The sequence below is a fragment of the Pagrus pagrus genome (assembly GCF_965226575.1).
Source record: "Pagrus pagrus genome assembly, chromosome: 4".
Classification (NCBI taxonomy): domain Eukaryota; kingdom Metazoa; phylum Chordata; class Actinopteri; order Spariformes; family Sparidae; genus Pagrus; species Pagrus pagrus.
Window position 1 is genome coordinate 1,803,788 of NC_140188.1, and position 12,095 is coordinate 1,815,882.

At 42.7% G+C, this 12,095-nt stretch overlaps 1 protein-coding gene and 1 long non-coding RNA gene across 2 annotated transcripts in view; one reads left to right on the forward strand and one right to left on the reverse strand.

The window, feature by feature from the left end:
- Positions 1 to 8,510, reverse strand: part of LOC311256096 — a 61,515-nt gene extending 53,005 nt beyond the window's left edge. Inside the window, exon 1 of the long non-coding RNA XR_014622442.1 lies at positions 8,425 to 8,510. This is a non-coding gene — a long non-coding RNA (uncharacterized lncRNA). The remainder of the gene's footprint in view (positions 1 to 8,424) is intronic.
- LOC311256095 (uncharacterized protein) overlaps positions 1 to 12,095 on the forward strand; it is a 38,145-nt gene that overhangs the window by 7,479 nt on the left and 18,571 nt on the right. The gene's annotated exons all lie outside the window — the stretch shown is intronic.

A 12,095-nucleotide genomic window follows, 5' to 3' on the forward strand; every position in this document is an offset into this window, starting at 1 on the left:
GCCTGTGTGTTCGCTGTGGAAAACAGGGTCAGGCCGGAGAAAAAAAAGAGAAAGAGAGAGCGAGCACATGATGGGCAGATAAAGGCTTGTCTGTGTCTGAGGGAGAAGAGAGAGCGAGGAGGATGAGAGGAGGAGGAGGAGGACGAGGAGGAGGAGGAGGAGGAGGGCAGCGTGATGAAGGGGCCTCTCTGTTGAAGGAGGGGAGTTGCGGCTCTATAGAAAGGCTCCCATGGCGGACAGAAACAAGGCATTTAGTCTGCGAGTCGGCCCTCGCTAACGCCATAATAGGCTCTTATAATGATGCCACTATGGACAGGGGAGGAGAAAAATGAAAACACAGAATGTCCCTTTAAAACTGGGGCGGGGGGGCTTGTTGTGAGGAATGCCTATAGTGTGATGGAGGTGGAGGAGCTGGGAACAAGAGGAAGTGTTAGAGGCCTGAACACGGGTCCTGTTTGAGCCGCTGGAGCTTCTGATGAGCCCAGAAAGGCACATTATAATCTATGACTGAGTGTTAAAGTGTACAGTAATATACAGTAATATACTGTTTTATTAGCACGGTTACATCAGGATGCAGTGTGTAGAGAAATGTGCACATTTCATCTGAGGTGGTTTCACCTCATTAACTTAATTATTATTATTATCATTTAGTCTATAAAATGTAAAAGTGATGTCTTCAGATGAACAACAGTCGGCAAAAGAGTCAGAAAGACAGAAAAAACAAAAGCAGCAAACGTTCAACATTTTTGCCTAAAAATCACTTAAGTGATTATCAGAACAGTCAGTTTTCTTTCAATCAACTAATTTAATTACTGATCTGCTAATCGTTCATCAGGTGGTTGAGGAGTAATGATGAGATATTTTGACCATCTTCCATAAATCTCGTTCGTATACGATTAATTCGCAGCAGCAAAAATGTTTGGAAGGAAATGAAATGTCTTCTGGTTTCAGTCTTTAACAAACATAATGAGGAAACATTAAACAGAAAATGTTCAAAAGCTCACTGACGTATTTCAGTTTTTCTACGATATGACTTGAGACCCGACATGTTTACTGTTTGAATATTAACCAAAGCCACAATCTTTCCCCCGAACCTGAACCGACGCGCTTTTGTTGCCCGATCGTGTCGGAAATCAAAAAATGTTTGAACGCTGGAAGGTGGAGGTGAAAAATCCGGCATAGGGAGAGGAAAGAAGCAATATTGTTCGAATCTGTGGGATTTCAGACAGTTTCTCCTGGAAGACTTTCATAGTGTTGCACTCGGTGTTAACACATGAAGAGTGAGAGACATTATTGTGTCGAGAAGGTAAAAAAAGAGAGCTGAGAGAGGAGATCGAACCCTGGCTCCTTTATCGCCCTGAACACCTGCACAGTCGCAGTGTGAATGACAAATTACAGAAGTGTTCAGACAAAGACGCCCTCGTTAGATATTGTAAAGTGTGTGGAGGAGGAGGTTTCTGGTTCGACAACGAGAGCTGCAACTCTGAATTATTTTTCATTTCGTTATTTATTCCTTGTTGCAATTTCTGGGAGAAAATAGTTTGAGGATCATATCCAGCCAAACATGCAGAGTTGGAAGGTGGATCTTTGGAAACAGAAAATGGTGGATGTCCAGTCAGCAGTATTTGAGTCCATGATGCATTTCTGCTTCCAGTCGCCCACAGATCCACACATCCATCCCTCCATCCATCCCTCCATCCATCCCTCCATCCATCCCTCCATCCGTCCAGTGCAGCCAATTTCAAACTGTAGTTGCTGTTTTAGTGTTTTAGTTCCATCGTCCATATTTAGCTTTAAACTTTGGGAAGATAATGCAGTTGAGGAGGAAGGCTAACTTTAGGATAGTTAGCACAAAAGCTAGTGCCGAACCGTTCACAAGCACAAGAGCCACCTTGTAATTTTTAGCCGTGCGCTGAGGTCAGCACAACAAGCTGATTGGCGAGCAGAAACCATTTTCTTTGCTGGGTCCGGGCTGAGAACATGGACCCTGTCGTCAGCCAGACAGTCTCTATTTCTGGTCCCTCTCTCAGTCGTTCTGTAACTGCACGAGCATCCAGCCTGAAGTGTTGTGGACGCCTGACAGACGAGACACTAATGCCAGCAGTGAATTATCTGCAGTTAGTGAACACCGACCACAGATTTCAGCCCGGTCAATACATCGATCGGGCTTTAGCTGACGCTGTGCAGATGCAACGGCCCTGTGTCTCCACCTTCTGAAACCAAGAGCTAGTTTCACTAAAGATACTGAAGATTTACAACAAGTTGATTAAACTTCGCTGCAGCAGGAAGTGTGAGGCCAAACCTTCAGTGGTAACTGCCTATAGAGATGCACCTCCTTTAAAAGGCTTTACTAAATAAAGCTGAGGGTTTTTGAGATCTGATTTCTGGGACGACCAGCAGAACCTGAGCAGGTGAAGTCTGGATATTTGTTTTCCTCCCTGAGCTGAACGAAGAGGCAGCGGTGTTTGTCATCGGCTCTACTTTAGATTTGATGGCAGACAAAGAACAAAGACGGGATGTCAGACAAAATTTATATCCCCGCTGAGCGTTACTGTAACTGTGGACTCTGTCACTCTGAGTTTATATGTTAACCATCCTCTCCTCTGCTGAAGAATAAACCGCAGTAAATGCTGCAATAAAAGAAACTTTACTGATCACTGTGATCCGAATATTGAAAGATGTTCGTGCAGGTTTCCTCGAAAGGTTTTTAATGAGAAACTGCAGAACAAACGTAGGTTGTGAAAGCCAGAGCGCTCCGAGCAGCAGGACTATAATTCTTCTTTTCTACGTGGCTGTTTGTGCTGAAGAGAGAAGAAACCACTGCCGTTTAATAAATGAGTGTTATTCTTGCTAATGCAGAAGCAGAGAGAGCCTCGGGGACCGGTTTACTTCGGTTGTTGGGTCTGACTGCTCACACACCAGATGTGGGAGCAGGATTGTGTTATCTAGAAATTGTTTAAGCACTCGTTGATTTACTTTGTTTTTGAGTTTGAAGTTTTATTTTAATCAAATGAAAGACAAACATGGAGGAAGCCAAACCTGTTGACTCACGACCCAAAAGCCCGAATAAATGATGCGTTTCTTTAGCCTCAATTTTCAATTTTAAAACCCACTTGGTTCTGGTTAGGAGAAGATCATCATTCAGCTTAAAACACCTGGGTCCGTCACAACAAACGCAAGAGGAACATTTCCCAACATCTCATCAAAAATATCCAGTTTGTTGAGACTAACACGACTGGACAACGTCCCAACATTTTGTTAAAAATACGCACTTTGTAATCTGCTGTTGTCGCCACAAACACAGTTGGAAAATATTGCGACAAATGAAACGCCATCTCAAATACCGGTCGCTGGCTCAGAAGCCTTCTCGCCGAGCTGTAGCGCCGCCACAATCACCGCCACCCCTCGACATGTAGTCAGCTCATGTACGTCTGAACGTATTTGTAGTTTGCAGAAGCAGAAATTACCAACGTTTTATTCTGTCGACTGACTTCAGCCAATCGTATCGTGTTTTCCTGTCCTGAGTTGTGTTGTCGTTGTGTTGTCATGTTGCTCTCCGTCTGTGTTTACCACACATCTTCTTCACATGTAAACCTGTGAGAGCTTTGCGTGCAGCCTCTGTCCTGATCCCTCTGATGGATTTAACAGGCTTAAATTGAGTGTCATGTAATTTGAAACTTTATTGCTCCCTGCAGGGAAATCCTCTTTTCTCCCCGACCCCTCTGCTCTCTGAGGGTCAGAGGTCGGAGGTCAAGGTCGGTAGCGGAGCGGGACTCCGGCCTGCAGGGTTTTTCGTTCAAGGACGAGTCGGCAGGGAGGGTTTGGATAGGACCGTTTCTTTAAGGTTACATCATCCTGCAGCGCTGCCAGCAGGTTAAAGGCACAATCTGGGATTTAAAAAACAAAAGTGGAAACGCGGGAGTGGAACCTGCAGCTTTTAATAGTTGCTTCCTCAACTTAATTTAGACGCAGCACTCCTCCGTAGGAAGGATTGTTCTTTATCTCCGGCGTGGGACAGCTGGCTTCCCCCCTGTGCGTGAAAATCCATAAGCAGAGTAGCTGTTAGTGTTTACTCTGAGATTAGCTATTCCTGTCAGCTCAGGTGTGCGCACATTTTATTGCCTTGAGCTCTGCATCTGGAAAAACTCACATGCTGCAAAGAATATTTCACCAACAGTGAGACATCCTTCTTATCTGTGGCAGAACTACAAATACAGCAGAGGTCGATGATACTGTCATATTTATTCAGCTTTGATATGTTTAAAAATGCAACAAGCAAGACTCAGGCTCTGTGTGGCTGTACGGTGGTAGCTGTAGCATGCTCACAGCTACAGTGCTAACCAAGCAGGAACAGTTCACTCGTCATGTAAAACACACTGGACTCAAGTCTAAATTGTGAATGAAGCATCTGTATAAATGGAGGATACTCAAAGATGATTCATTTCACAATCAGAATTTGCTCCATTCGGTACGATAGCATTGGAAAGTTCAGAAGTTATTCAAGTTAGTTGAGGGATAAACCGGCAGGTCTTGTATCTCGTGCAGACGCTTCATTTGTGCGGCACATTATGGACGCTGTGTGGACGATCCAGGTAATTTTATACCTGAAGAGTCGGGGGGCGGGGCTTCGACGCTGACACAGTGTCCAGATTTCTCCTATGAGATATGTGATGCTAACAGGCTAATCTTTTAGCAGGTATAATGTTCACCATGCTCATCTTCTAGTTTAACAAGTTTAATCTATAATATGTCTTCAAATTGCTTTTTTTTTACTCCAACCAACAGTCCAAAACCCAAAAACTCTGAAGTCAGAAATGACAAAGAAAGGCAGCAAATCCTCACATTTAAGAAGCTTTTGTTTGATATTGATCATCAAAATTATTTTCTTTCGTTCAGTCGATGGACTAATCATCGCAGCTTTACTAGTGGACCTAAAGATATTTAACTAAATAGGTGACATCTTTGAGGTGCTAGTGGCAAAGAGGAAACACAGTAGAGTGAATTATCTTCAGGAGACCTTCAGTATCCGTGATGCCGATCCATCTAATAGACATTGAGGTATTTCAGTCTGGATCAAGGTGATGAACGGACCGACAAGCCGACATTTTTATCTTTAGACCCGTCTAAAAAGTGTAGTTTATATAAAAGGTAATCTTGTTTTTAATGTGGTTTAACTGTGGGTCAGACCGGCCGACAGATCCGGGTTTAATTTTGGACTTTTCAATCAGAAAATCTTCAACAATCCTCCCAAAAATTGCAGAGCTGTGTCTTTCTTTCTTTCTTTCTTTCTTTCTTTCTTTCTTTCTTTCTTTCTTTCCCACAGTAATAACGCTGTGAAGCAGCAAACAGAAATCTTGCTCAACTTTTTTTTTTTTTGTGGAGGAACTGAGATGAAAATAAATGGACCCTAACAGCGTTGCACATGAAAGCCTTTTCAGAGCAAACCCTCCTCCCTCCTCCTCCTCCTCCTCCCAACCCCTCGCTCCTCATGCAAAACTACGACAGCAGGGATAATTAGGGAATTGTATTTTTGAAAATATAGGTCTGCATGGTAATGAGGGCACAACACAGAATGAAAAAGACTTAAATCAAGCTGAGAGAGCTGCAAGGAAGACGAGTGGCTTCAAGGCAGATACTGAGAAAAAAAGAAAAAGTACGACTGTAGATTAAAAAACCGACCACACGCACTGTGAAGTCTCCACAGGGCCGTGACATCTGCAGCGAGGAACAACAGAGACTTATTTAGCTGCTAACAGAAGATCAGACAGAGCAACAATGTACATGTTTAGAGCCGCGGCCGAAGAGTTTACACTGTGATTATTCTCCCTGTTACGACCCAGACGTTCTTAGATTTTGGATATCATCACATTACGATACAGAAGTGTCGTCTTTTCCTGGTTTTAAAAGCTGCATAATGGTAACGCGATGTCATTTCCTCACTCCCAGCGCCCGGATACAGCAGCCTGGTCAGTGGCCCTACATGTCACAGTTGGACGCTGTATAATGTCACTTGTTGTAGCGCCATGAGTCGAGGGGAAGCTGGGGTGGTTTGACAGGTCATAGGCTGGACTGTCCCGCCCAGAGACTGGGATTCATGTCCTGTTTGAGACGTCAGAAGTCATAATGTCATTATACATGAACTGTTGTCAGCAAGCTTTTCTTTTGAAAGTCTTAATTTGACGTTGCATGTTATGTATTAATGCTAACTCGAGTGCCGAGTCTCTTCACATGCCGACCGAGCTGAGCTGTAAACGACAAAACGTGACTGATTTGTAATTTTTGTGGCTACCGTTATATTTTCCTCCTCACAAACGTTTTATTTGGAATAATAAAAATAAACTGTGCTGATAATAATGGGTAAAGTATATAAATTAAACTTTGTTTTATCACATTTGGTTGATAAATCACCTCATACATTTAAAGTAGACCTAAATATCTCACAACATCGAGATATTTGATCCAAAAAAATCATGATATTTGATTTTGTCGCGAGCATTTAGAAACACAGAGATCGATCCTAACAGTATTGCAATATTATTTTAAGGCCATATCTCCACTATTTCCTCAGTTAAATGATAAATCAATCAGTCCACAAACCAATGGTAATCAGATTACAGCTCGTGTGCCGGGCGAGTCACTCTTTCCTGAAGCCCAAAAATAAGGAAACTAAAAAAGATGTTGTGGACATAAAAGAGGCTCAGAGACATGAATGGAGGGAGAATCTCAGATAGCAGCAGAGAAAACCAACAAAAGAGGAAGCAGAAACTGAGTGATGTGTCGTCCTGTGGGCTGAATCCAGTTTAAATTGGCTGCTCTCCTAGCTCTGGATTAGACCTGGGCTTAATACCTTTACACTAAAAGGCCTGTCCGTTCCCTCCGAGGGCAATCTGCTGCAGGAACACACCCGGCTTTAATCCACAGCACCAACAACAACAACAACAACAACAGTTTATCTGGCTGAAGCTCGCCGGAGAGCAGATCACACTAACGTACGCCGGGCACGCTCGTCCTGGCTCGTCCTCTCTCCGTGTTTCACAGCTCAGTCTGATCAAATCTACATGTGAGAGTAAAAAACAAAAGGTGTGCAGAGAGAGCGAGGAGGATCTGCAGCAACAGATGAGACGGAGGAGAAAGCAAACGCAGGCGTGATTCAGTTTGTATAAAATGTAAAACCAGATGTCGAAGCAGCTTCTGTTTCTGGCAGCCATGTTTGTTTGAGTCACAGAGGAAGCAGCTTGTGAAATGATTACGAGCTCAGTTATCAGCAGCAGATAGAGGAGACGATTACAAACATGACCCACAAGATAAGATGACTGACAGCGCGCGGATCAATGAGCTGTTTTAGAAAAGTTTCATTATTTCCCACCAAAAAACAGTCAAGCATTCACATTTTTGCTGCTTTTCTCTGTTCGACATCGTAAACATCTTGACTGCTAGTTGGACAAAACAGCGTCTGAAGACAAAGCTTTGGGCTCCGGAGCTTGTACTGGATGCATTTTTAACAATTTCCTGATAATTTACGATGATATAAAACAGAGAAGACCAGAAGAAAGAGAACGTTTTGACTGGAAAGATGACCTCAATGATTAGTCGATTATCGACACTCAATGTGGAGATTTGGGGCCATTTTGCTTTCATAACACGTCTTCTGTCGGAGCCGTGGATAGAAAAAAAAGAGTTTATTTTAGTGCAGCTTTATGTTTCTGGACAGTGACGCAAATCAGAACGTATTTAATATAAATAATCAAAGTTTTACCCTTTAAAATTTGACCCTGATCATTTAATACGGTGGTTTACAAAACTTATCTTTAAAGGCTGAGCTGTTTCTCAGACTAACACACACCAGACCTTTCTGTTTATAAGGTTTTTACAGAGGACAATCATTCACAGTCTGATTTATAGAACATTTTATTCCTAAAAACACAAAGAAAATGTGTTTTTTTATGACTTCATGGCTTTTATGGAGTGATAAACCCCCTGGCTTTATCCAGTTTTAACTAGATAATGGCTCATTCGTATATTTAAACATAAAATATCAGAAAACAGAAATTAACTGTCTCAATAAAACTAAGTTTCACGGTGGTGAAGTGGTCATTTCAATGAAACAAGCTTCAGATTAATGATAATCAAAATAAGGACAGAGATATAAAACATCGACTAACAGCTCATGTTTCCACTCAGAGGAAGTTTTTCACTCATCGAACTACGATGACGACCTGAAGTCAACAGCACAAACTGACTGAGCTGCTGACCTGAAGCTTCGTTAGACCAACAGGTGCAACAGATTTCATCTTCCCATCAGAGCAGAGAGTTTGTGCTCAACGCTTCAGACAACAGGAAGCAAACACAATCAACCTCTAACAAGAAAAACACAATATTTCAGCGAGTTTATGAACATTTCTCCACCAAAGAACGCCAACTTACCTTCTCACTGTGGTGATTTCTCAGTAAAATCCAGTTCTGTGTTCGTCTCCTGGATCAGAGCAGCCAATCAGGAGCCTTTTTTGATGCTGCTTCTGCTTTGATGTGATTGGCTCGTAGTCGGACTTGTGTACGGTGTCCAGCAGGGACAAATTTCACGGCAGGTAAAGAACAAAGGTTGTAATGAGGTATCAGGTAATCGAGGCGATCAGAGTGATGCTGCTTCTGTTTTTTTGATTTTACCTTCAGCTGGTGTTTGTTGGACGGTGGGCGGGAGGTTTTTTGGCCCATTAAGATGCTTCACAGGCAAAAATAACTTCCAAAGCGATGATTTAAAAAGGATATTTCAATACATCTTAATGTTTCACAGCTTCAGAGTGACCATTTTGTGTACATTTAAAAAAAAGAAAGTCAGTTTTTGGTCCGAGCAGCGAACAGGAGATGAAATGTTGTCGCTGCTTTAAGGTGGAGAGGCGACGGTGCAGAACATATTTCTGGAGATATCATTGCACAGACAGCTGCTGCCTGTGAGGTTCAATCCTCCCAGTGAAACTGTGCAGCTGGTTGTGAATCTGCACTGATGTGAACTTCATCAGCAGGAGCTGCTGGAGGATCAGTTTGTCTGTCCGGGGGCAGGATCTCTCAAAAACCTGAGATTTGGCCCCCGAGCCGAGGAGCGACTGGTTTCATTTTTATAGTGATTTGTTTCTGGGATGTTGTTGTGAAGGTAAAGATTTAGGCTTTGGTTTCAGCTTCTTCAGGGATGTTTTCAGCATCAAAATACTCAAATCAATACAGCAGAGGTTTGTCTCCTTGTTGTTAAATGTGACGTTGCTGCTAAATTTGAAACTGAAATTAAATCAAACCACAGTAGCTGCACCTCGATGTACAATAGTTCTCATGAGAAACCTAATGGCTAAAGGAGACGCATCGTCAAAAATGTCCAGTTTTCACAGCATGAAAATCAAAAAAATTATCCAGTTTGTTGCCAGAAATACGACTGTCACAAATGTTGGTCACAATCACAGCTGGTCTCACACTTACACCTCCCAGCTGTAACTCCACCCCCGTCCCCTCCACCTTCTGACATGACAGATCATAAACTCATATGTGATGTAAGAGTTAAATGTATCTGTGATTTGTAGAAACATTAAATGCCAACATTTTATCCTGGTGACTGGGCCGTTTGACATTTAAAGACTATAACTTGTTCTGAATGGCCACACTGGAACAATCTCAGGACGATAAGTCCTGCAGTCGTCTCCTCGCTGCGTCCCTGATCTCTCTGCAAGACTTCTGTCTTTGTCTTTGTAGTCTGGACGCAGTGAGTCGTACAAACAGAGATAACAGACACACATTCGGACAGACTCTCGGCTGTCGGAGCGAAAAAAAAGACTTCATTCTCCTCACACACAAATACTTTTCTGTGCAGATGAAGCATGTTTAATGAACAACAAGTTTCCTCCAGTTAAAGTCACATTTCATCATGTTGAGCGTCTCATGCTGAGGTGATCGCCTCTCTGGTTCTGATCCGTCATCCGGTCACAGGATCGCTGTCCGGCGGCTGTGAACGACCTGATTAAAGTGGCGATCAGTTTATAAATCGTACAAATGAATTCTGCTCCCTCTCGTCTCGGTCCGGACACGGTTTCTTTCCGCTCCACTTCGCTTCCGTCTGAGAGGTCACAGGTTCAAATCCCACAGCGGCTCTTTATCACTGTAACTCCGTCAGCTAGGTGAAGTGTGAACGCTGTGACTGGACCGGAGCGGTTCTCCTGCAGGCCTGGTTTCATTTAATGTGACCGATGGTTTTTTATTACAAAATGCTGCAGAGGCTCGGTGTTCACGGCTCAATATTTCAAAAGTACAACTCAATCACCTGAAATGTCACCTTCAGTGGTGTTTTCATACATTATGGCTGCGTCACCGTCATTATGGCTACAACATAAAAAACGGCTTCAAAGGCTCAAGTCTTCTTTTGCCCTTCAGAAATATAGTTTAAATTATTTGTAGATACGTTTAAAAATGGATTTTTCTCAGACTTTCTGCCTGAGCAGTGTTTTCTTAGGCTCAATAATTAGTTGAAATATTCTTTATTCAGTTTATTCACTATATTATAATTAGAGCAACGTTTGGTCATTGTGTGTGCAAACTGCAGACGGTGTGTGTGTCACTGTATGAAATGAAACTGTCTCGTGTCTGTGAGCAGCAGGTTTTCCTCGACGTGCGTCCTGTAGTTGTTTGTGCGTCAGACATTTTGCTTCACAGGCAGCACTTAAAGGAAAAGTTCACATAGAAAAGAAAGTCCAGTCATCATCTCCTCCTGATGATATAAAGTCAGGCTCAGTCATCATCTCCTCCTGATGATATAAAGTCAGGCTCAGCCATCGTCTCCTCCTGATGATATAAAGTCAGGCTCAGGCATCATCTCCTCCTGATGATATAAAGTCAGGCTCAGCCATCATCTCCTCCTGATGATATAAAGTCAGGCTCAGCCATCGTCTCCTGATGATATAAAGTCAGGCTCAGCCATCGTCTCCTCCTGATGATATAAAGTCAGGCTCAGGCATCATCTCCTCCTGATGATATAAAGTCAGGCTCAGCCATCATCTCCTCCTGATGATATAAAGTCAGGCTCAGCCATCGTCTCCTGATGATATAAAGTCAGGCTCAGCCATCGTCTCCTCCTGATGATATAAAGTCAGGCTCAGCCATCGTCTCCTCCTGATGATATAAAGTCAGGCTCAGCCATCGTCTCCTCCTGATGATATAAAGTCAGGCTCAGCCATCGTCTCCTCCTGATGATATAAAGTCAGGCTCAGTCATCATCTCCTCCTGATGATATAAAGTCAGGCTCAGCCATCGTCTCCTCCTGATGATATAAAGTCAGGCTCAGTCATCGTCTCCTCCTGATGATATAAAGTCAGGCTCAGTCATTGTCTCCTCCTGATGATATAAAGTCAGGTGAAGTCTTGTAGTCCACAAAACATTTCTGGAGCTTCACAGTAAAACAGCATTCTGCTAAACAACTGAAGCAGCTGGAGACTTGATTTAAAATGTCAAAAACAACCAAGAAAATGAAGAAATGCTCCAAAACTCCATTAAAACTTTGCAGAATCAGCTGTTAGCACTTCCTGTTTGCAGTGAACCTGTGGATGTACAGACAACTATCTGGATCACTGTGATACTGAAGAAAACTTAAAAACATGATGTTTCTAAGGCAAGTTCTGCACATGAGGAGCGTCTGTTTTGAGGATTTCTAAGCAGATTTATGGAGTCATCATCTCCTCCCTACATGCTGCTGATTGTCAGGTGAAGTCTCGTAGTCCACCAAACATTTCTGGAGCTTCACAGTAAAACAGAGTTGCAGCATTCTGCTAAACAGCTGAAGCAGCTGGAGACTTGATTTAAAACAGAAAAACAACCAAAAAAACATCAAATGTCACCAAAGAGAGAGAGGCAGGGAGGAGATAATGACTGGATTTTCATTTTTTGGGTGAACTAATCCTTCAAACACTGGCAGCAATTCAGTTCAAGTTAAAAACCTAATTAACAGTAATTTTTCATTTTAAGAAATGGTCGTAAAAGCAGAAACAACATGTAAGAGGGACGAGATCAGTGTGTGAGACGAGGACAGAAAAGGAAACGTTGAACTTGCATACATTATCTTAATT